Here is a 23,557-nt window from a genome sequence, read left to right on the forward strand (position 1 = left end):
GAAGCACAAGTTGAGATTTTCCTGACACTGTTTACTTTTTATTTTAAGCATTTTACAGAATCATAGAAATTCAAGGCTGGAAGGGACTGTAGACATCATCTTGTCTGACCCCCTTGCTTTCTAAATTAGAAAATATTCTGTAATATGCTGGAGGTCACACAGTCTATGTCTGTGACATTTTTCTATAGATTTGATGTATTTTATCATTAAATGATGCTATTTAGTTGAGGGAATTTTAAGTATACAGGCAAGTCACTTTAAAGCAGTGCTTTGGGGAGATTGAAATTGTGGATGGAAACTTACTTGTTGGCTCAGCTGTGATGAGGAAAAGCTGTGATATTCCCTCCTCCTTTCCCACCTCCCCACATGTCTTATGTCTGGTAATCTTTGATTATAAGGCCACTACTATACTGAAGACGAGCAATTTTCCTTTGATATCAATGGAAATACATATAAAATAAGGGCAGCTATGTAGCACAGTGCATAGAGTGCCAGGCTTGGAGTCGGGAGACCTAGATTTGCATCTGGCCTCACATACTTCTAATATGTATCACCCTGGGCAAGTCATTGCTGCTCTTATGCCTTAGAATTAATACTAAGACAGAAGATAAGGGCTCAAAAAAAAGAAATTAACATAGAATAATGATTCAAAACTTTAGAATCATAAAGATTCCTGGAAGGAAGGATCTTTAGCATTTGTTTAATTTAACCCATCATATTACAGATGAAGAAGAAGCTGAAACAGAGAGGTTAAATACAGTCCAAGGTCACACAGTGGACAAATCGCATAGCCTTGCAAATATTTGCTTTCAGTCTTACTTCTAAGGTGCCTGAGGCTGAAATGTAAGAGACTAGATGAGGGAGACCAGAGCAAAAGAGTTCAGGCAGCTTGCAGTGAGATGGGCTTAATCACCTTGGTATAAATAATACATGAGCTCAGTTTGTTGACAGCAAACTTGTCCTCTCACCTTTCCTGACCTTTCTCCATCCCTATTATAATAAAGTTCTATGAAATGTCAAGATCTAACAGTCTTAGGTTCCACGGGCTCTGCTTTGCGGCGGCTAATGAAATATCGTCTCTGATGCCTTTCCCATCCCCATTGCCAGAATGGACATTTCTGTTTGTGCTGGAAATTGACTTTAGCCCATTTCCACTGGTAAAACATCCCACCTAACAACCTCGAGCACTAAACACCTACTTAAACGTCTCATATGTTTTCCTCCTTAGCTCACATCTTGGTTTACACTGTCTTCCGGAGGAGGCAGTGAAGTTGATCATAGCCACCTGTTGATTTTTTTCTTCTTTTTTGCAGAAGCACACAGACATAGTTCTTTCATCCACTCTAGTCACCACTCCAGATCACAACCTGCTAAAACCCCATTCAGGCAGAATTGAAGGCTGCTAAGGATCCCATTGGGGCAGAAGGGAGGCTTCTAAGCTGGGGCATTTCCAAGGCTACCAACTTTGTGGATCCCTCAGTTTCTCATTGACTGTAATCTCTCTCTTGTCCAAACTGTAATCAAAAGCTCTTAGAACCTTAGAAATTCACCATCCTGCCTTCTTGTTGAAACTATGCTGCCTTCTCACTGTGAACCTTTTGCCTTTGTGTTCGCCACTCCATCACCTGACAAAAAGTTCTGTAAAGTGATTTTCCTGCCACATTAAGTGTAAAGTCAATCATTCCTTTCGTTTCACTGTTGCTAAATTATCTGACATTGGCAAGAGATCACAGACAAACCACAAACATAGTTATAATCACAGTGCCTCCAGTCCCAGAGGTCTGGCTAGAAAAGGTTTCTCTTCCAGACCCTATCTCCTTTCATCTAGTTGTCTTTGCTCCAAGCTTTACCTTCCTGTTGTTTTCATAGTTAATTTCCATTTCTCTCAAAGTGATTGGCTTAATCCTGCCTTTTCCTTCTCCCCTAATTGCAACGATGTTACTATAATTATTTTCAGTATATAGCATTTGAGGTGATTGTACAAAGTGCTAAAATGATTGTCAAAAAGGAAACTCTCTAGGAAGATTGCTGTCAGGTGAGAAGTCTGGTCACATCAACTTCTTGCCCATGTCATGGATTTCTTTTATAGCATCCAAAGATTTTGTTTTACTTGAAGGATGTGAAATATATTTAAAGGGATACCGCTACTTTGAGGTTGCAACTTAGCCCTGAAACATGATTATTGCAGGAGAAGTGCATATCAGCAAATGACTTCCTATTTTTATAAGTGTGGAAAACATTACACCACATTTAATAAGAACTATCTCCTGGAACTCTGAAGTCACAAAATCATGTCTGTGTTTTCCTTATGGTGAAAACTGGATATTTAGTCCCATTGTAGGCTTTTCCAGGAGGCAGAAATGTGGCAAAGAGCCTGGCAACCTCTGGGTAGGAATCTGGATATATTTGACTTTTACATATCTTATATAGTCAGACATAATTCCTTAAAATGCATCAGGTAGCATTTTAAAAAGAAAGATAGAAGAGTTACGTATATCTATCAGTCTATATTTATTATATTGAAACTTGCCTGGTCTGCTCTTTTCTCTCCCTTATACACCTAACTAGTAACTGCCTGAGGTCAAATTTGAACTCAGATCTTCCTGTCTCTGGGCTCAGTGTTCTATTGTTCTTCCTAACTGCCTAGGAGAAATGACATTAGGGATGTGTATTATGTATAAATAGATGTAATTCTATATCTATATATCAAATATCTACACATATATGCAACTTTATATTTTATTTGTATTTAATTATATAGCATATATGAATTTTTTATATGACTTTGAAAATTAAGAAAATAACAAAGCCATAAAATTGACAGTAGGGACCCACTGCCTAGGATCGGAGGGATATAGTTTTGAAGGCTTAAGTCAACTTTGAGAGCTTAAAGTAAAAAACCCCAAACTTTGAGATTATTATCTGACACAGGAAAATCTGCTTCCTTTACTTAGAAGGCTCCCATTACCATCGTCTTGTGACAATCAGTATATATTCTAAATACAGAAGTCTGTGTGTATATATGTGTGTGTATGTTAGTCTTATAGCAGTCATATCTATGCATATATACATGTGTATACACACACAAACAGACTACTACTGCAAGGCAGTAATTAGAGCCTTATATGTAAAGAAAGCAGAGATTTCCCAAGTGTCAGACTAGTAATCTTGAATGTTTTTCTTTTCCTTTAAGCTCTCAAAGTTAGCTTAAGACTTTGAAACTACATTCCTTCTTTTCTTCTCTTATGCTTCCTTAAGCTCTAACTGGTCCTACTATAAACTATCAACTTGATGGTTTCTATTATGTTTTTTATTTTTATTTTTGTATCAGTCCACTAATGAGGAGATTCTAATGCAAATGCTGCAAGCACAAGCCCATAGTAAATTAATTAATTATTAGATTAATGGTTAAATTAAATAATAATTACCAGCAAACACAAACATTTCCACATACAAGACATATAAAAATAATAAGAATTGTATATGAAACCCCAAATTCATTATATGCAGCTAACTTAAGAAAAAAGTTTTACTTAATAAAGTATATTTGTTCTAAAACTATCCTGCTTATCTATACTAACCTCTGAACCTCCTTTTGATCTCTTCTGATCATTTCCTTTAAATGCATCCTTGCATTGATGATCTTTTCTCTTTTTAGTTTTTTGGGGGACATCACCAGCTACTTTTCCCTCTCTTCCTTGCTGAGCCTCTACTTCTCTCAGTAAGCATCATATCATGTGGGAAAAGTAATTGTATTTCTTCTTTGCTTATTCTCTGGATTTCTTTATTATTGCTACAGTTAGTATTTCTAGAACTACATCAAACAACATGCAAAGACAAAGTTCTCATTCATATAAAAACTTAAGAGTTGTAAACATATGCTAACACAATGTGTTAGGGTGTTGCTGTCTTCTCAAGCAAAAATCCGCCAGGGGAATAATGCTGTAGAGGTTATCAGGTGGGTATATTTAGAAATTTGGTACTAAGCCCCTCTCTCTATCTGTGCCTGGGGTCAGATTGACAAGGAGTCAATATTTCTCAAAGACAAATAAAACCCTAAAGCTGGTGACTAGCCATTGGCCTGTGTAGGGGGCAGGCAAAGAGAATTTAGCTAGGTGTTGCTTAGTTACTAGGGTGAAATAGAATATAAGATGCTATAACAATACTTTGTTTTTCTTTCATATCTGCTCTTCTCTTTATAGGCATGAATCTTATCACTCATGAGTGGTAAGAGTTGCTTGGGAAATATTCTTGCCATAGTAGTCATCAAAAAACAGTGATAGGCTTGGAATTAACATGGTCCTGATTTCAAATCCTTCCTCTCCTTAATGATGTGATCTCATCACTCTACTAAACCTTTATCTGCTTCAGGCAACAACTTAGACTTATTTACTAAGCAATGGACAGCTTTGGAATTGGTACTTTCATTTAAAGGTCTGATGATAAATATCAACTAATAGTAAACTCTATTTTAAAAAATCTATACCTTACATCTTAAAATTAATACAAGTAATCAGTAGAAAAGGCAGAAGAGTAGAAAGGGCTAGACAATTGGGATTAAGTGATTTGTTCAGGATCACACAGTTGGAAAGTGTCTTGAGGCCAGATTTGAATCCAAGATCTCCCATTTGCAGGCCTGGCACTCTATCCACTGAGTTACCCAGCTTCCCTTTCTAGGATTGAAACCATGAAAAATGAAGAATACATAAATAGCAGAGACTGGTGGATAGCTCAAGGGTATATTGATCTTGTAAAAGTAGGCAACATGGTGACAAAAGAGGGTTAAGGAAGCTGAGTGAATAGGAATATGATTAAGAAAGAGACAGATAAATAAGAATCCAGCTTTGCAATTGACATATTGTGATGATTTATATGCTGTCAAACTATTCGATATCCACTTCAAGCTACTATGTATTTCACATTTTCATCTGTAAGAGTTAAATGTCTAAATTGCATGTGAAAGGCAGCAGGAAACTTGAAGTCCCTGTCCTCTAGGGGCTGAGGACATGTTAAACATCGATGGGTTAATGGGTCTCAGGATATCTTAAGAGGTTTTTTGGCAAAATAGATTGCAATCATTTTGCATTCTTCAGTTTTGGCATGACATTCATATTTAAGGGAGTGCCAATAACATTTCAAATTTAGAAATCTTTGGCAGTTGCTGACAAAAAGCCCAATGATGTTAAACAGTTCATTTTGTCCCTATTAAAAAATTCTTCAAACACCAACTGTACTGGTTTTCAAGGGTGACTAAGTGCCTGGTAAATTTTGAAATTTTAAATGGATGTCAGTTTTGAGTTTTGCCTTCTTGTGAAAAAGTTAATGCCTTTAAAAGCTAAGAAAAAGATATTCTCTGAGTTATATTACTTTAAAATCTGCCTCTTGGGTTTACTTCATCATTCTCCATTTTAATTTTTTTATCTTGGTCATGAGCAATATTTTAATAGAAATTTATTTTTCAATAGTGTTTAGGATAATGTAGGTTAACTAAATAAACTGGAAATGGGTCAGATTAGATTCAGGTAAGATATATTTCTGTAACATTCACTGTAAAATCAAAGAAATTATATGCTTAGATGTGATATTAGATAGCCTTTTTTATTTTATCCAAAGGACTGAGCACACATATATAGTTCTCTTCTTGAAGGTAAATTTTCTCCACTAAGGGTTACTGAAGAATCTCTATAGTAGGCCTCCTTAATCCCAGTATATGCATTTATAATTATGCTTCCAGATTTTATTGATAAAATTTACTCCTTTTCTCTTCTTGCTTCCAGATTTTATCAATTCAATTCCTCTCTTTTCCTTTCCTCTTTTCTGCTCTTCTTCCTTCTTCTCCACTGCTCCTCTGTCTTCTCCTCTCCTGTCATCTCCTGTCCTGTCCTGCTTTCTTCTCTCCCCTAGTCTCTCTTTCTTCTATTTGATTGACTGGCATCCATCTGACACAACTGAATTCATATATTTACTCTGCATCATTGTCTGAAGACTCATAATTTATAAAAAAAAAAGATATGCAATTGAATCTTTGCTTTTAAAAATCTCCGTATTATCCTTCCAATTACTATGTTATAAGTGAACAATTGCTTGTTGCTAAGCTACAGTCAGTTCAAAATAAAAACTATTTATCAACTTCTGTTTGCATTTAATGACTAAAGTCATTATTTCTCTGTATTCCAACATTCTAACCTCCTAAATATTTAGCAGGAGATTAGGTTTGGGGGAAACTATTAATTCTATGAAAATTATAATCCATTTGAAATAACATTTAATTCAACATAAGCATAAAAAAGGATTTAATATAACCCCCTTCTGCTCACCACTCACCATTTAAGATTGACACATTTAAAATTTTATATCATTGGCGAATACTTCTTCAATACAGCAGCAACATGAATCTCTGCAGGGAAGAAGTGTTAGAATATTTTATGTTCTCTCCTCTGCATGTCTTTTTCTTATTAGTTTCATGCTAAGCTGTAGCTTTCCTTTCAACCTTAAGCTTTCCATTTACTTAGAGCAATGTCTCGGCTGTCCTTGAATTGATTTTGTCTTATAGCATGGCCTATTAAGGCCTTTGGGAAATTTGGAGTTGGCTGAATCTCCATATATAATATGAGGAATATCTTTCATGTTTGATGATCTTCTTATTTCCAAATCCAGCTTTCCATTGTAAAAAGAATTTATCTCCCTACCCCAACCTTTTATTTTACTATTTTAGAGTCAACTTTTTTTCCCCTAACATCATTACACCTGTGTTATATTATCTTATACATGCATATTGAGTGCAAATGTATTTTTTCTTTGAAGGATATAAAGTAACATGTTTCCAGTAATATGAATCCATTTTTGTGGAGTCTAAGCAATCAATCACTTCATTACATGAATGAAACTTTTAATAGTTGTCTCATACCTTTAAATAACATCTTCAAATAATTCTAAGTAATTGCAACATCAACAATGAAGATTTATATTATTCCCTAACCAAAGCATTTTTTCCAAAGAGAAATTCTCTTTTCTATGGGAGGTTAAATGCAACTTATGCATCTCTGAGTTAATAAACATAAGTCTTAGAAATGACAGAATACTACTAATAAAATTAAAATTCACAACTCCTCACCATAATTCCTGAAAAGTGTTACTTCAAGGCTCTTAAAGTCATATTTAGCCAATAAACCCGCTCTGTGAATGACTTAGGGACTTGTGACGAAGCTCAATAATTATAATATTATATAGCCTTTTTACCTAGACATCTCCAAACACCAAACAATGTTAAGTTTCAGGTAGTCACATTCTTAGTGGAACTACTCAGCAACATAGCTTTGAAATAAAACTGTGCATATATGTGCTAACTAATTTTACCAGCATTTCTCATGATCATATTTCTCTTGTTTCTCTCTTTTCTCTGTCTCTTATCTCTCTGTTTCTTCATCTCTCTTTCTGTCTCTGTCTCTCTGTGTAGTTCTGCATTTCTCTTTCTGTCTGTCTTTGGATAAGGGAAAGCTAAATACTTGAAGAATCTGATATTATCAATGATCACATTATTGCTTTATTTTAGTAGTGGCTATTTGCCACTCCCATCTTATTGGTGGGGGACTTTGTTTATACAAAATGACTAGACAGAATCTGGATCACAGTTTCTAGCACAAGTTAGATATCTAGTATAAGCTGACAGCTCAAAAAGCAATGTTTGAGGAGATCCATGGCTATTACTTTTAACATTTCTTCCAAGGGAATAGAGCAGAGTAGAGATTAAATGAAGCAAGATCTCAGATTTATAACACTTTCTCAATGAAAATTTTAAAACGTTGGGTTAGGGACTTAGAATCCTTAAAAGCACCTTTGGATGTAAGGGAGAGAGCTGATATTTTCTATTTTAGTCATTATGGCTCTATGACACAGTAAAATAAACAAAAAGCTTGGTATTTCAAAACTCATGACTTCTGATCCTAGCTCTGCAGCTGAATTACTGCTTAATCTTAGTCAAATACACTTGGGGGGAAATGCGGACAGCTGAAGAGACCTTAGGATTTATAAGTCTTTAAAACCCTTAACAATCTGGCTCCAGACTACCTTTCCAGGCTTATTGACCATTATTCCCTTTCCCATGCTTTCCAGTTACTAAAGTCAACATCCAGCCCATTCCAGGTCTAACTGGCCTAATTATTGTTCCTCAATCTCTACATTCCATCTCCCACTTTAGGCCATTGCACAAGCAGTCCCCATGTCTGGAATACACTTTCTCATCTCCCCTGTCTCCAAATGCTCAATGTTCTTCAAGGTTAGCTTATGCATGATTTTCTATCATCCTAGGAAATATTTCCTGATAACTTTTGTTGGTTAGTGTTCTCTCCCCTCTTTTCAAATTCTGTCTGTATGTCCTCCTACCCAGTACAATGTAAAATCCTTAAGGGCAGGCAGGGACTAGTTTTGATTTTTTTCACTTGTTTACCTTATAGTGTGCCTTGTACTTAGTAGGTACTTAATAAATTCTTGGTGGATTTTAAGTCTTTCCACTTTTTCCATAACACATCTGAGATAATATTGTCTAATCTGTCCCTTGTGAGGAGATCAGGATGATTATATAGACCATAACTGTTATGCTTTTTGAACTCAGATAGAAAGGAAACTAGGTGGCACAGTGCATAGAACCCTGGGCCTGGAGTCTGGAAGACCTGAGGTCAAATGTTGCCTCAGGCACTAACTAACTGTGAGGTCCTGGGCAAGCCACTTAACCTCTGTCTGCCTCAATTTTCTCCTCTGTAAATGGGAATAATGGCAACAGCTACTGCCCAAGGTTGTTGTTAGGATTAAAAGAGATAGTATTTTGAAAGTGGAATGCTAGCTATTAATATTACTTACTCGCTTGTAGTTAGTTTTTAAATATCTCTTATAATATGGGATGGGAATAATATGAAGTGTCTAGTTCTCAAACTTAATTTTAACCATCTCTTTGCAAACCATTCCTAAAACTTTTTTGTTAGGGTTTTGATAAGTAGTCAAATAGATTTGTTAGAACTTTATCTCCTTTTCTTTCCCTTTCTTGCTTTCATGAAGAAGAATTAATGATAAGAACTTTAAGATAAACTACAAATTATATGATCAGACATTAATAATTAAGACACAATAAGAATAACAATAACTAATATTGATATTGTGTTTTATGGCTCACAAATTGTTGTACACACATTTTTTTTCATTTGGTTTCCACAACAACACTTCAAGGCAGGCATTATTGGTATCATTATTTTGCAGATGAGGAAACTGAGTCACAGACTTTGGCTGACTTTTCCAGGGTCACATAACTAGTAAGTGTCTGAGTTGGTATTCAGACCCAACCCTTCCTGACACTAAATCTCATGTACTATTCACTGTACCATGGTGTTTCTTTATCACAATTACAAAATAATGTTAGAACTATGAATCATTTTTCTACACTATAAAATAGGGATATTTTGTCTCATAATTAAGAAGAATAATTAACTTCAGCAAGCATTTATTTTACTCTGTAGTGTTCATGGTTCTGTTCTGGGCATGCTACTAACGAAATGTCAATTAGAAAAGATAATAGAACATAAATGCTAATAGTTACTAAACTTGATCTTAGAATTTGGCTAGTCGAAATGAAATATACAGAACCAGATGTTGTGGCTATAAAATATTTGAGATTCCTCTGGGGCCAGTCAGAGCAAGTATAATCTTTCTTCCATTTGATAGCCCTTTAGACACATGAAGACAGCTATCATATCCCCACTGTCTCCTCATCTCCAGGCTAAAATTCCTCAGTTCCTTCAACCAATCTCCATACGACAGGATCTCCTTCAAGATTCTGGTTGTCTTCCAATAAATACTCTCTAGTTTTTAATGTCTTTCCCAAAATGATACATTTATAAATGAACACAATACTTTATATGAGGGCAGATTACAGTGGGGTTATTACCTCTAGATTCAGTGGACAGAATTCTGTGCCTGGAATCATGAAGACTCATCTTCCTGAGTTAAAATTTAGCCTTATGCACTTAGCTGTGTGACCTTGGCCAAGGCATCTAACACTGTTTGCCTCAGTTCTTCATCTGTAAACTAAGCTGTAGAAGGAAATGGCAAACCTCTCCAGTATCTTCACCAAGAAAACTTCAAATGGGGTCACAAAGAGTAAGATACACCGGAAACAACTAATTTATTTATGATTTCACTCTTTTTTCCCAGTAGTTTTTGTTAAATAGTGACTTCTTGTCCCAAAAGCTGGGATCTTTGGGTTTATTCAAGACTAGTTTGCTGAGGTAATTTGCCCCTAGTCTATTCCATTGATTCATCCTTCTGTCTCTTAGCCAGTACCGTATTGTTTTAATGACCACTGCTTTATAGTACAGTTTAAGATCTGGTAATGCTAGGCCCCCATCCTTCACATTTTTCCCCATTATTTCCCTTTATATACTTGGTTTTTCATTCTTCCAGATGAACTTTGTTATAAGTTTTTCTAATTCTATAAAAATTTTTTTGGTAGTTTGATAGGTATGGCACTGAATAAGTAGATTTATTTGGGTAGGATTGTCATTTTTATTATATTAGCTTGTCCTACTTAGGAGCAATTAATACTTTTCCAGTTGTTTAGATTCTAGTTTTAATTGTGTGAAAAGTGTTTTGTTCATATAATTCCTGTAGTTTGTCTTGGCAGATAGATTGCTAAATATTTTATATTGTCTATAGTGATTTTAAAATGGAGTTTCTCTTTCCAACTTCTGCTGCTGAGTTTTGTTGGAAATATATGGAAATGCTGATGATTTATGTGGGTTTATCTTGTACCCTGCAACTTTGCTAAAGTAATTAATACTTTCCACTAGACTTTTAGTTGATTATCTGGGATTCTTTAAGTATACTATCATATCATCTACAAAGAGTGATAGTTTAGTTTCCTCATTGCCTACTTTAATCTCTTCAATTTCTTTTTTTTCCCGAATTGCTATTGCTAGTGTTTCTAGAACAATGTTAAATAATAGAGGTGATAGTGTTCATCCTTGCTTCACTCCTGATCTTATTGAAAAGACTTCTAATGTGTCCCCATTGCAGATGATACTTGCTGATGGTTTTACATATATGCTGTTTATTATTTTGAGGAATAGCTCTTCAATATTCCTATACTTTCTAATGTTTTCAATAGGAATGGGTATTGTATTTTGTGAAAGGCTTTTTTTTGCATCTATTGAGATAATCATGTACTTTCTGTTGGTTTGATTTTTGATATGGACAATTATGTGGATGGTTTTCCTAATATTAAACCATCCTTGAACTGCTGGTATAAATCCCATCTGATCATAGGGAATATTCCTTGTGATAATTTACTGGAGTCTTGTTGCTAGTATTCTATTTAAGATTTTTGCATTTATTTTCATTAAAGAGATTGGTCTGTAATTTTCTTTCTCTGTTTTTAGTCTGCCTAGCTTTGGAATCAGTACCATATTTGTGTAATATTGGGATTAGTTATTCCTTAAATGTTTGATAGAATTCACTTGTGAATCCATCTGGTCCTGGGGAATTTTTCTTAGGAAGTTCCTTAATGACTTGTTCAATTTCTTTTTCTGAGATGGGATTTTTTTAAGTATTCTATTTCTTCTTTTGTTAATCTATGCAACTTGTATTTTTATAAATATTCACCCATTTCAACTAGATTGTTATATTTATTGCCATATAATTGAGCAAAATAATTATTTATAATTACCTCAGTTTCCTCTTCATTAGAGGTGAGATCACCCTTTTCATCATTGATACTATTAATTTGATTCTCTTCTTCCTTTTTTATTAGATTAACCAGTACTTTCTTTTATTTGTTTTTTTCAAAACACTAGTTCCTAGTCTTATTTATTAGTTCAACAGTTCTTTTACTTTCAATTTTATTAATTTCTCCTTTAATTTTTTAGGATTTCCAATTTAGTTTTTATATGGAGGTTTTTAATTTGTTCTTTTTCTAATTTTTTAAGTTGCAAACCCAATTCATTGATCTCCTTTTTCTCTATTTTGTTGGTATAGACACTCAGTGATATAAAATTTTCCATGAGTACTGTTTTGGCTGTATCCCATAGGTTTTGATATATTGTCTCCTCATTGTTATTCTCATTAATTAAGTCTGTAATTGTTTCTATGATTTCTTCTTTGACTCACCAGTTTTGAAGAACTGATTATTTAGTTTCCAATTAATTTTAAATTTATCTTTCCATCATCTTTTGTTAATTATAATTTTTATCCCATTATAATCTGAAAAACTTGCATTTATTATTTCTGCTTTTCTGCTTTTTTTTTGCAATATTTCTATGCCCTAGTACATGGTTAGTCTTTGTATATGTACCATGTACTTCTGAGAAGAAGGTATATTCAATTATCCCTGTTTAGTTTTCTCTAGATATCTATTCTAATTTTTCTAGAATTTCATTTACTTCCCTTACTTTTTCCTTATTTACTTTTTTTATTTAATTTATCTAGTTCTTGTGAAGATTGGATTTGGATCTCCCCTGATTGTAACAATGAAGGTACTTAGCTCTTCCTTGATTGTGAAGATTTAAATTGTAACTCATGTCTATTTTTAGATTTTAATCTCCGTAAGTGTAAATACCCTACTTAAAAGTTAAGTATGGAGACCTGCCTATTTTTAGATTCAATCACCAAAAGTGCAAATATACCACTTAATCATGAAGTAGGAGGTCTGTGACCCATGTGTATAATATTGGGTAACAAAATCAGCTGCTTCTGGGCAGTTCTAGAGCTGAGTGTCAGCTGTGATTGGTAGACATAGAATTAGGGGAAGTGGCACAAGAGAAAATATCTTTAAAAGTGGAATTTGACTTGGAACTAGAATACTTGGAGTAGAACCTCCTGTGAGAGGGGAGTTCTTCATTTTTTAGAAGGGGAAACTGGAGAGAATTTTTCATGCTTTTGAGTTGAGGCTGGTGAAGAGAGGCTGATAAAGAATCTGCTGACTGGACTGACATGTGGTTAGTGAAAGGCTGACTCTTAACTGCTGGTTTTTCCCTGAAGAGACCAACCTCAGGAAAGACCTACTCTTGAGAGACACTTCCCAGGTCCTCAGCTTTGCCGAGGCCAGCTGAAACTAATCCTTTCTGCCCAGAGGGGCTGGGAGTAAGTTACTTAGTGCTCAGGCTAGATATCTTACCTTATCCTCTCTCTGATTTCTTGCTCCACTCTTTCTACATTTTGTAAATAAAATCTCTTTGGAATTAATTAAATTCTTGGTGAGTACACTCTTAAATTATAAGTCCAACCCTTTTAAAATAACCCATTTCCCCCCTTACATTCTGAAAGGGGAAGGTTGAGATCCCCCACTAGTATGGTCTTGCTATCTATTTCCTCCTTGAACTCCTTTAATTTTTCCTTATCTCTATTAATAAGATCAATTTCTACTTTGGCCTTGTCTGGTATCATGATTTCTACCCCGGCTTTTTTTACTTTAGATGATGCATAATAAATTCTGCTCCAGACTTTTACCTCAGATCCATGTGTGTTACCCTGCCTCAAATATTTCTTGTAAACAATATATAGTAGGATTCTGATTTTTAATCCACTCTGCTATCCACTTCCTTTTAATAGGTGAATTCATCCAATTTCCATTCAGCATTATGAATCCTACCTGTATTTTTGTCCATCATATTATCCCCTTTACATTGGGCTCTGTTCCCTTTTACTCTGCTCCTCATCACCAATATTTTGCTTTTTGTCACCCCCCATATCCTCCTCCCTTCAATTATTGATCTTCCTTCCCTTGTCTTCTTCCCCTTCTACTTCTCTGTAGGGGGATAGAATTCTATACCCCACTGAATATACTCATTTCCCCATCTCTGAGCCAGTTAAAATGAGAGTAAAGTTTAAGCATTGCCCATCACCACCCTTATCCTCCCCTCTCTGTATTGATTTTTTTATGCCTCGTTATGTTATATAATTTACCCCAGTCTATCTCTCCCTTCCCTTTTCTCTCAGTGCAACTCTCTTTCAGCCCTTGATTGATTTTTTTAAATTTATGTCATTCATATGCAATAATATCATATATACATATCATTCCATATCATCACATTTACATATACATCATATCATATCATATCATCATAATCAGCTTACTTCTTTCTGAGTAAATTCTATCTTCTCTACTACTGAGAGTAATTTTCAAGAATTACAGAAATCCACTTTCCATGTAGACACATAAATATTTTGACCTTAATGAGTTCCTTAAATTTTCTCTTTCTTATTTGCCTTTTGGGGTTCTCTTGTGTCTCATGTTTGGTCTTAAAAAATTTTTTTTAAGTCTGGTTTATTCCTCAGGAATGCTTGAAAATTTTCTATCTTACTGAATGACCATTTTTTCCCTGAAAGAATATACTCAGTTTTGCTGGATAGGTGACTCTGTATTGTAAATGCAAATCTTTTGTCTTTCTGAATATCATATTTTATGCCTTTCAGTCCTTTAATGTAGAAGCCACTAGATCCTGTGTGATACTGATTTAGCTCCATGGTATTTGATTGTTTTCTTTCTGGCTGTTTGGAGTATTTTTTTTTCTTGGCTTGGTGGCTCTTGAATTTAGCTATTACATTTCTGGAAGTTGTCAATTAAGGATTTCTTTCTAGAGATGATCTGTGAATTTTTTCAATTTCAATTTTATTTTATTGTTCAAGGATCTCTGAGCAGTTATTTTTGATAATTTCTTGTAATCTGATGTCCAACTTTTTTTTTCTTCATTATGGCTTTCAGATAGTGCAATAATACTCAGATTATCTCTCCTAGATCTATTTTCTAGGTCAGTTATCTTTTTCATTAAGGTATTTTATGTTTTCCTCTGTTTTTTCATTCCTTTGATTCTGCTGTTTTGTTTCTTGATTTCTCATGAAATCATTAGTTTCTAGATGGTCAATTCTGATTTTTAAGGCCTGGTTTTCCTTGTTAGTTTTTAGTTCTCATTTTTCAATTGGCCCATTTCTTCTTGTATTACTTTAATTGTGATATTTTTGACAGATACAAAATAATTGAGTTTGATGATCAGATAATTAATAATCAAAGAATTGAGAGCTAGTCTCCTCAAAGATTCACTTTTATTGACATTGCTCAGTTTAGAATCTAAATGCAAAAGAGATCCTCCATAGAACAGGAGTTCTTAACCTTTTTGTCTACATTATGAATCACTTTGGCAATTTGGTGAAGTCTATGAAATAATATTTTTAAATGCATGAAATAAATTATTTAGTATCATCAAAGAAGTCAGATATATCAAAATATAGGTGTAAAAATCTATTTAAAAAACCAGCCTCACAGACCACAGATAATGAGATTAATGAGGTTTTGCAGATGACATTATGTTGATTACATATTCTACTTCAGTCTTATATGTCAAATTCACAACCATTCAAGAGTTCAGTTTAACATCTTATACAGGAAAAATCAAGTGGAAGAAGGATACCTATTATTCGTATTATTATTTATAGTTGGATGGACATCATTGAATTTTCTGCCCATCAGGGTGTATATGTCAGAGATACATTGAAGGAAGATAATGAGCTGAATAAGAGAAATGTTGACCAGCATTTTGGAAATGATGTATTACTGTCATCTATTTTAAGCTGCTACCTGAATTATAGCCTCACCATTTAACAATATTTTTTTTCAATTATTTAGTTATGAATCATAGGATAGAGCACAACCTCTAAAGAATCAGAATTGCACCTGAATGGCAATAGAAGGATGCATGGTGGGTAAAAATAGTGGATACTTATGGGTCATTATTTAATCTCTTGGTACTTATGTCCTTCACTGTAAAATGCAATAATGATAGCACCTATTTTATAAAGTTATAAAGATTAAGTGGGATTATGTATATAAAGTGCTCCATAAACTAGCATTTGTATACAAGATATTCAATAGGCATATAAGTATAGAAGAAAGAAGGATGGTTGAGTGTTGAGAGTGAAGAAAAATATAGACAATATGTGTATTGTCCTGATAGCCCCAGAATATTAAAAGAAGTAAAATGATCCTAGAATATTGAGAGGACTTACAGGAGGACAAGAGTTGCACAGGATGAGTAGCATGGAAGAGTTGCTGCTATATGTACCTCTGGAAGGACTTCCCACATTGATGAGATCAAAGATCTATTGAAATATAAGCAGAAAATCACTTCCTTTTTACCTTTCACAATATGTACTGTGCCTTCTAAAATTTTGTGAGAAGTCAAAAGTATTTAAGTAAATAAAGAAGGAAGACATTAAAATACAACAAAACATGATTTTATTTGTCAATGAATGGAACCATTTATTCATTCATCAAGTATTTTTACTTTCAGCTTCATGTGAAGCACTGTATTAGATGGTTAGATCCCTCAAAGATAGATATGATATTGCCTCTATTTTTGGAGAATTTATTCTGTAATGTGGGAAAGACATAATACAAAGAACTTTGATACAAAGGAAAGTGTAAGTTTTGGTAGCTGAATTGCTTTGAGAAACTTGAAGATGGAGAGATTACTTTCATGTGGGATATGTCAGGGAAGTCAAGCTGACAGGGTTAGGGAAGGTTTCATAGAGGAAAGTAGCAGCCAAAGTTGCACCTTGAGGGAAGTGATCTCTAATGTCATTTCTAAATCTAAATTTTATAATCCTATGAGGGATTTCAACTGAGATATTCCTGTGAAATGAAGGATTTCAAGGCTTGTGGGATGGTGTGATCAAAAGAACAGAGAAAAGAGAGTACCAAAGAAGAATGTAGAGGCAGAGTGATACAAGTTTGCCAACACATAACCTATTTAAATGTCAAGGATCTCATGATTCTATCATGTTTGTCGTGGTTAGGTCCTGAGACATAGGGTAAGAGAAAGGAGGAAAAGGAATGGTTGCTCCTTTCCCTCCTTGTTCCTTTATTTTAGATAGGGCTGGCTTTCAGATCACAGATAGGGAAGGAGGACAGAAGAAACATCTACCTTTCCTTGAGTTAGTTTTTGTGGACAATGGTGAGATTTGAGACTTGGGTTCATTGATTTGTAATTTAGTTCTGGAGATTCATCATTTATTAGCACCTACTATACCATGTACAAGTCATATTGTTAGATGCTAGGAATATGAAGAAATACCCAACACACACCCAACTCTCAAATAACTTATAGGTTAATGAGGAGAAAATAATGTCTTTATAAAAAAAACTTGGTTTTTAAGGAAGTTTGTATTATTAGACAAATCTCAAAATATCAGTACTTTTTTATTGTTGAATTGCTACTAATTTAATCTTATTCAAATAAGTTGTTCCTTTGGCATCCATTTTAACATTACTGATATATATATCTCTGATATAAACTCTGATACATGGGTGTGTTGGTACATGTTTAACAACTGACTGAAAAAAATAAATGTGTCTATGACACACTTTTGTATTTACTTATCTGTATTCAAATTGTTCAATAGAATTGAATTTCTTTGAGGGCATGGACTGTCTTACTTTTCTATTTACCTACTTAGCATATATTACCACATCTGGAACATAAGTAGGAACTTATTGATTTGTTGCTGAATGAATTACTATCCAATTGTGTCACTCCCCTGACCAAAGCACTTCTGAAGTTCCATATCACTCAAAAGACCAAGTACAAAGTAACTTGACTGGCATTAAAGACTCTCCAAAATCCAACTCCTACCTACCTTTTCTGAATTCTGAATATTATCCCCCTACCCAATGATGCACCCCTTATTCCAGGCAAATGGGTTAACTAGCTCTTCCTCAAACTTCCATCTTCTGACTCATGTTTTTACATAAGCAACTCCTTTCACCTCCTAGAAAGCACTCTCTCCTCTTCCTTAACTCTTAGAATCCTTAATTTCCTTTAAGACCCAAACCAAGTGCCATTCAACTTCAATGGGACTTAATAAAATGCTTGTTGATTAATTGATTAATTCCCTAGGATTAATAGAGTCCTTTTTCTCAAATTAGCTCTGCAATAAAACGTAAGCTTCTTGGGGACAGGTATTATTTTGTCTTTGGAACATCAGTGCTTTATAACAGTGCCTTTCACCCAATAAGTGCTTAATGTGTTCATTGATTTGAAATGAAAGAATTAAAACACTCAATCTGTGAAGGGGAGTAGTAGAAGATGTGATTGGAAAGGAACATGGGAGTCAGTCTGCATAGGGCCATGAACTCTAGTATTCTTATATTATACTCTGTTTGATCATGATCATGGGATTAATAATAACTTTTATGCCTATAGTGGTATCAGACTTCTGAAACAATTATGTTTGTTGTAGGCAATAAAAAGCTAGTGAGATTTTTTGTTTAGAAGAATGATATGATCAAAATAAGTGATTACTCAAGCAGCTGTTATAGGATGGAATGAAGAGAGGAAAAAACCATAGACAAGAAAATATTGAGGAGGTGATCATAATATATTAGACTATGTGAGAAGAGGTGAGATTAGACTTTATTGGATATATGTATGAAAAAGTTATATGTAGATGAAAAATAAAGAACAAACAGGAGCGATCTTATGGAGGTAGAATGAAAAAGAATTATTTGGATATGGAAGGTATCGATGATGCAAAGGCCAAAGATGACTCCTGTATCATGAACATGAGGGGCAGGAAGGCAGTGGCTACAACAATAGGAAAGTTAGGAGGAGAGCTCATTTTAAGGCAAAAGAGATTGGCTTGGGTCATGTCGAAATTTAGGGATATAATATTAAACAGTGATGCTTAATACATTTTCACTATACTTTTAGGATCACAACCTATCCCAAATTTACTGAGATGTTTTGGAATCTGATGTGTCTGATTCAGAATTTGATGAGATCTTATAAAAGTCTAGAATGTGGCAGGCATGTCTATGTTAGATGATACTAAATGCCCATTTTTTTCCAGTATTGCCTGGGTCAATTGGATACTTGTGGCAGTCATGGAAGCTTCTTGGGTGAGAGCCAGGACAAGTTCTGCTGACATGACTGGCTCAGAAAACACTTCAGGGTGAAGTTGAGGGTAGATGGCCCTTCTCACACTTCAGGTTTTACTGAGGTTGGAATCTGAAGCATATGAACTCATAAAACAGTTTAGAATAGAGAAGGATCGTTTTCATGCCTTATATCCCATTTTTCTCACTTTGCTCTTCATAGTAGTCAGATTTGCTCATTGAGAAAGTTGTAGGCAATTGTAGTTTTGATCTCTCTGCCTTAAAAAAAAATCAGTTCTCAGACAGGAGATACTCGGTGGTGGTATCACTCAGTTCTTAGATGGTTAAAGGTATCATCATGATTTAAGGGAAAATATCATCTCCTAAAATGGCTTAGTAGGAGATGCTTAATAAAAATGTACACTTCCTTAGCAAATTAATTAATCATAAATCCTGGGGTTTCAATATTGCAATTAGGTATATTTAGAGACATAGTCAAAGTGACACTAACACTTATTAGTAATGAATGCATTTCTAATGAATCATTGATACTGTATCTCACTTCCGTTCTTATTAATGCTTTATTGTGGAAAGGTGGAAAGTTCACCAAGGCTATACCTTTTTTGTGGATAGGTTCCAGCCTAAACTTTTCCTTTTCCTTGCTGTTTCCTCTCTTTTGACTCTCAGAATGTGTTTATTTATTTTTAATAGAACTGAAAATGAACTCTTGAGGAAAAGGTGTTGGTGTGAAGAGGAGAAAGTTGTATATATAGGGCATGTAAGAGATAAAGAAGATGGGAGCAGGGAAAAGCAGGGGTGACTCACTCCAGGTATGAAAGATCTGAGGGCAACCAAAGGTGGATGTCTGAGGTCATTCCCTGGTCTGGTTGCTCCTTTAGTATCATTACACTAAATTCAAAACTGAAGGGCATTGAGGGTCAAAAGGGAGTAGACGAGGTGTTGTTTCTTCCCATTACCATAAGATCTCCTTTCCTTCTCATTTTTCTTTATTTCTTTCCTTAATATTTTTCCCTTGGGCCTTTTTCTTTTTCTTCTTTCTTTGACTTAAAACAATTGTTTGTGTTGTCTGTCAAGTGGAAACATATCCTATATCCAAAACCCGTAGCCTTGGTCCAAAGGATTATATTTCTTGTTTGAAGAGTTATCAGTTTGAAAACAAATGACCACATGTAGGAATCTAAAAGGTCAACAACGCAAACCCACAGTTTTCACATACACCGTGCCACAAAATTTAGAGTTAGAAAGAAGCTCCACATCTATTTTTGTTGTTTTGTTTTGTTGAGTCATTTTCAGTTGGGTTTGACTCTTTGTGAGCCCATCTGGGGTTTTCTTGGTAAAGACCCTGGAGCAGTTTGCCATGTCCTTCTCCAGCTCATTTTACAAATGAGGAAACTGAGGCATAAGGGGTCAAGTGACTTGATCAGGATTGTATAGCTAGTAAGTGTGTGAGGGCAGATATGAACTCCTGAAGATGCCTTCCTGTTCTCAAGTCCAGTTTTTTATCCATTGCACCAGTTAAGTGTCCCCAGGATCCATTTAATACAACTTATAACTCCCAAAGGAATCTCTAATAAAACAGCAGCTGGGGGCTATATCAGGAAAGAGTGCTGGACTGGGACTTAGGGACATCTGAAGTCAAATTATGACTCAGATGTTTATTAGCTTTGTGACCATGGACAAATCATTCTCTCACCTATAAAATGGGGATGATAACAGCACCTACATTGTGAATATAATCTGAGATAACATATACAGGGCTTTACAGACTTTAAAGAGCTATATAAATGTTGGTTACAATTAGTATTGTTATCATTGTTATCATCATTTGTCAGCTGACCTCTTAAAAGCTTCCAGTGAATGAAGGTCATTCCACTACTTTCTGATATAGATTCTTCCATATTTGTCTCTATACTTCAAGAAGTTCTTCTTAACCTCAAACCTAAATCATCACTTTTTAAACTCCCATTCATGGTACATGGTTTTACCCTCTGAAAACAAACCTTGTCAGTCAGTTTTCTTCAGGATAGCTCCTCCAAAAGACAGCAGAGTAGAACACTGAACATAAAATCAGGAAGACTTGATATTTCTTTGCTGTGTTACCTTGGGCAAATCACTTACATTCTCTGTATTACGCGTCCTTGTCTGTAAAATGAGGGAACTGGTCTCAATGAACTCTAAGATCCCTTCTAGCCCTCAATCTATGATCCAGGGATACTATGAAATTGTTGAAAACAATGACTAAGACTCCTCAACCGTTCCCCTCCCCATCACTGGTCTTTTCTCTACACTTCTTGTGTGTTATTGTTTACTCATGTTTGTGACCTCATTTAGTGTTTTCTTGACAAAGACGCTGGAGTGGTTTGCCATTTCCTACTCCAGCTCATTTTAAATATGAGAAATGGAGAAAATCTGAGGTTAAATGTCTTGCTCAGGGTCACATAACCAGTAATATCTGAGGCCAGATTTGTACTCGGGAAGATAAGTTTTCCTGATTTCAGGCCCAGCACTCTATCCATTGTACCACCTAACTGCTCTTTCTCCAGATGAAACATCTTCACTTTTTTGAACTCCTTTGACTCAGGACCCTTTAATATCATAGTTGCCTTCTACAAATACTTGTCAGCTTACAATGTCTGTCCTATTAGACCCTATTTGACTGTGAGCTCCCAGAGAATAACCAGTGTTTTTTTCCCCTTTCTTTGTACTCCCAGCCCTTAGTGCAATTCCTGGCACATATTAGGCACTTATTAAATGCCTGTTGACTTGGTGTTATCAGCATCCTTAGATAATGCTACCTGGACTTGAACATGATACTTTAGATGGAGAATGGGAACTGACCAAGGCAGGATACAGAAGTACTATCACTTTTTTCCTCATTCCTGGAATCTATGTCTCTCTTAATGCAGCCAAAGTTTGCTTTAATTTTTTACTAGCTGCCAAATTACATAGCTAACCTTGTTTTCCCTTAAGGTTTCAGGCATTTTTGAAAATAACCACTGCCTAACTATGTTTCTTCCATTCTGTACTTATGAGCTTTTAAAAAAAATCAAATGCAAGGCTTAACGCTTATCCTAATTATATGTCTCCTTATTAGATTTAGCCCAGGGATAGACTTTCAAGATTATTTGGGATCCTGGGATCATCCAGTGAGTTAGTTATATATCCCTCCTGGTTTTGCATGGGATACAGATTTGATTTGGCACAGAGTTATACTCTAAGAGACCGGGTGGTATAATGGCCAGGAATCTTGGGTTCAAATGCTGTTTCCTATTTTTTCTACTTGAGTGTCCTGTAGTGAGCCTCCTGGCATCAGTTTTCTCATCTGAAAAATGCAAATATTTGTTTAATGATCTCTAAGAACTGATAAAAATAAGAATATCCTTTCTTTCTAGAAAACTTCATTTTTTTAAGAAGGATAACATTTAATAAATTTAATCAATCCATCATTCCATCAGAAAGAATTTAAGTGCCTACTATGTGTCAGGCAATGATCAAGTATTTGAACCACAGTTTCTCTTGTTGTATTCTGATAGATATGAAAAATATAGCATTTTCTCCTTAATGCTGTCCATTTGCAAAAGGCTATTTGTAGGCTAGTTTATTAGTATGTAATGCATTGTATAGTATCCATATGGGTTGTAAATGTGTTTGTGGTGCATATTTTCTGTTGCTATGCTGGATATTTGGTTCTAAAGCCAAATACTATTATACAAATCATATTGTCAAATAAAAAATGGGCATCTATTTGGTTGCAGATCATTTTCATTTACATTTATATCATTTAAATTTTTGAATAAATCATATCCTTTTGAGTAACTTATTGGCCTTTTTTTTATAGGAGCACTAATTCAGATATACCTTGAATTCATGAGTCTGTTTCTTTTCATGTGTGACGTAGTAGTTTATCTATTGGTTTGCATGAATATTGTAATGTTTTGCATAAGGAAATGAGATTAAGTAAAGCATTCATCTCTGTTAAGCATGATATATAGTGTTGGGTGTATTTGCTCCTTTCTTATTGTCAAATAAAGATTAGATGAAGTGACCAAGTGGAAGGAGCCTCTTGGTTATTGAATTGAATTCTCAGTAAATTAATTTCCTACTGCTTTTGTCAGATGCTGTTTGTATTGTTGAATTTCCTTTTACCCAAAGCACTCCCAGATGGAGAAGTTTTTTCTGTCCCATACTTGTAAATATTAACTAATCTACTACACTTTTGATTGGCTGGTAGAGAACAATGCAATTCAAAGGAAAGCTCTGAAAGTAAAGTAGAAAATGGATCTTTAAGAATTAATCTAGGAACAGGAGACAGCTAGATCAAATGTTTCCAATTTATCTAGGAATTTGACATGTGGCCTATCTACTATAAAAGAAAATTGGGGTCAAACCCAATGGCCTTACAAATTTTTTGGCCCACCCACATAGCATAGGTGTAGCCTTTTACTATAGTGTCATATAGCAGGTGTTACGGATGGGCAAACACCAGCTAATTCCATAGTTTGAGCCTAGCAACTTATTTATCCTCATTTATAAACCTTTCTGCAAGGTATTGAAAATAAAAGAAGAAATAAATTTACCTCATGGCTTTTCTTAGTTGAAACATCTCAGGCTTTTAGAAAATAATGAATG

Source organism: Monodelphis domestica, chromosome 3 (genome assembly GCF_027887165.1).
Source record: "Monodelphis domestica isolate mMonDom1 chromosome 3, mMonDom1.pri, whole genome shotgun sequence".
Lineage (NCBI taxonomy): Eukaryota > Metazoa > Chordata > Mammalia > Didelphimorphia > Didelphidae > Monodelphis > Monodelphis domestica.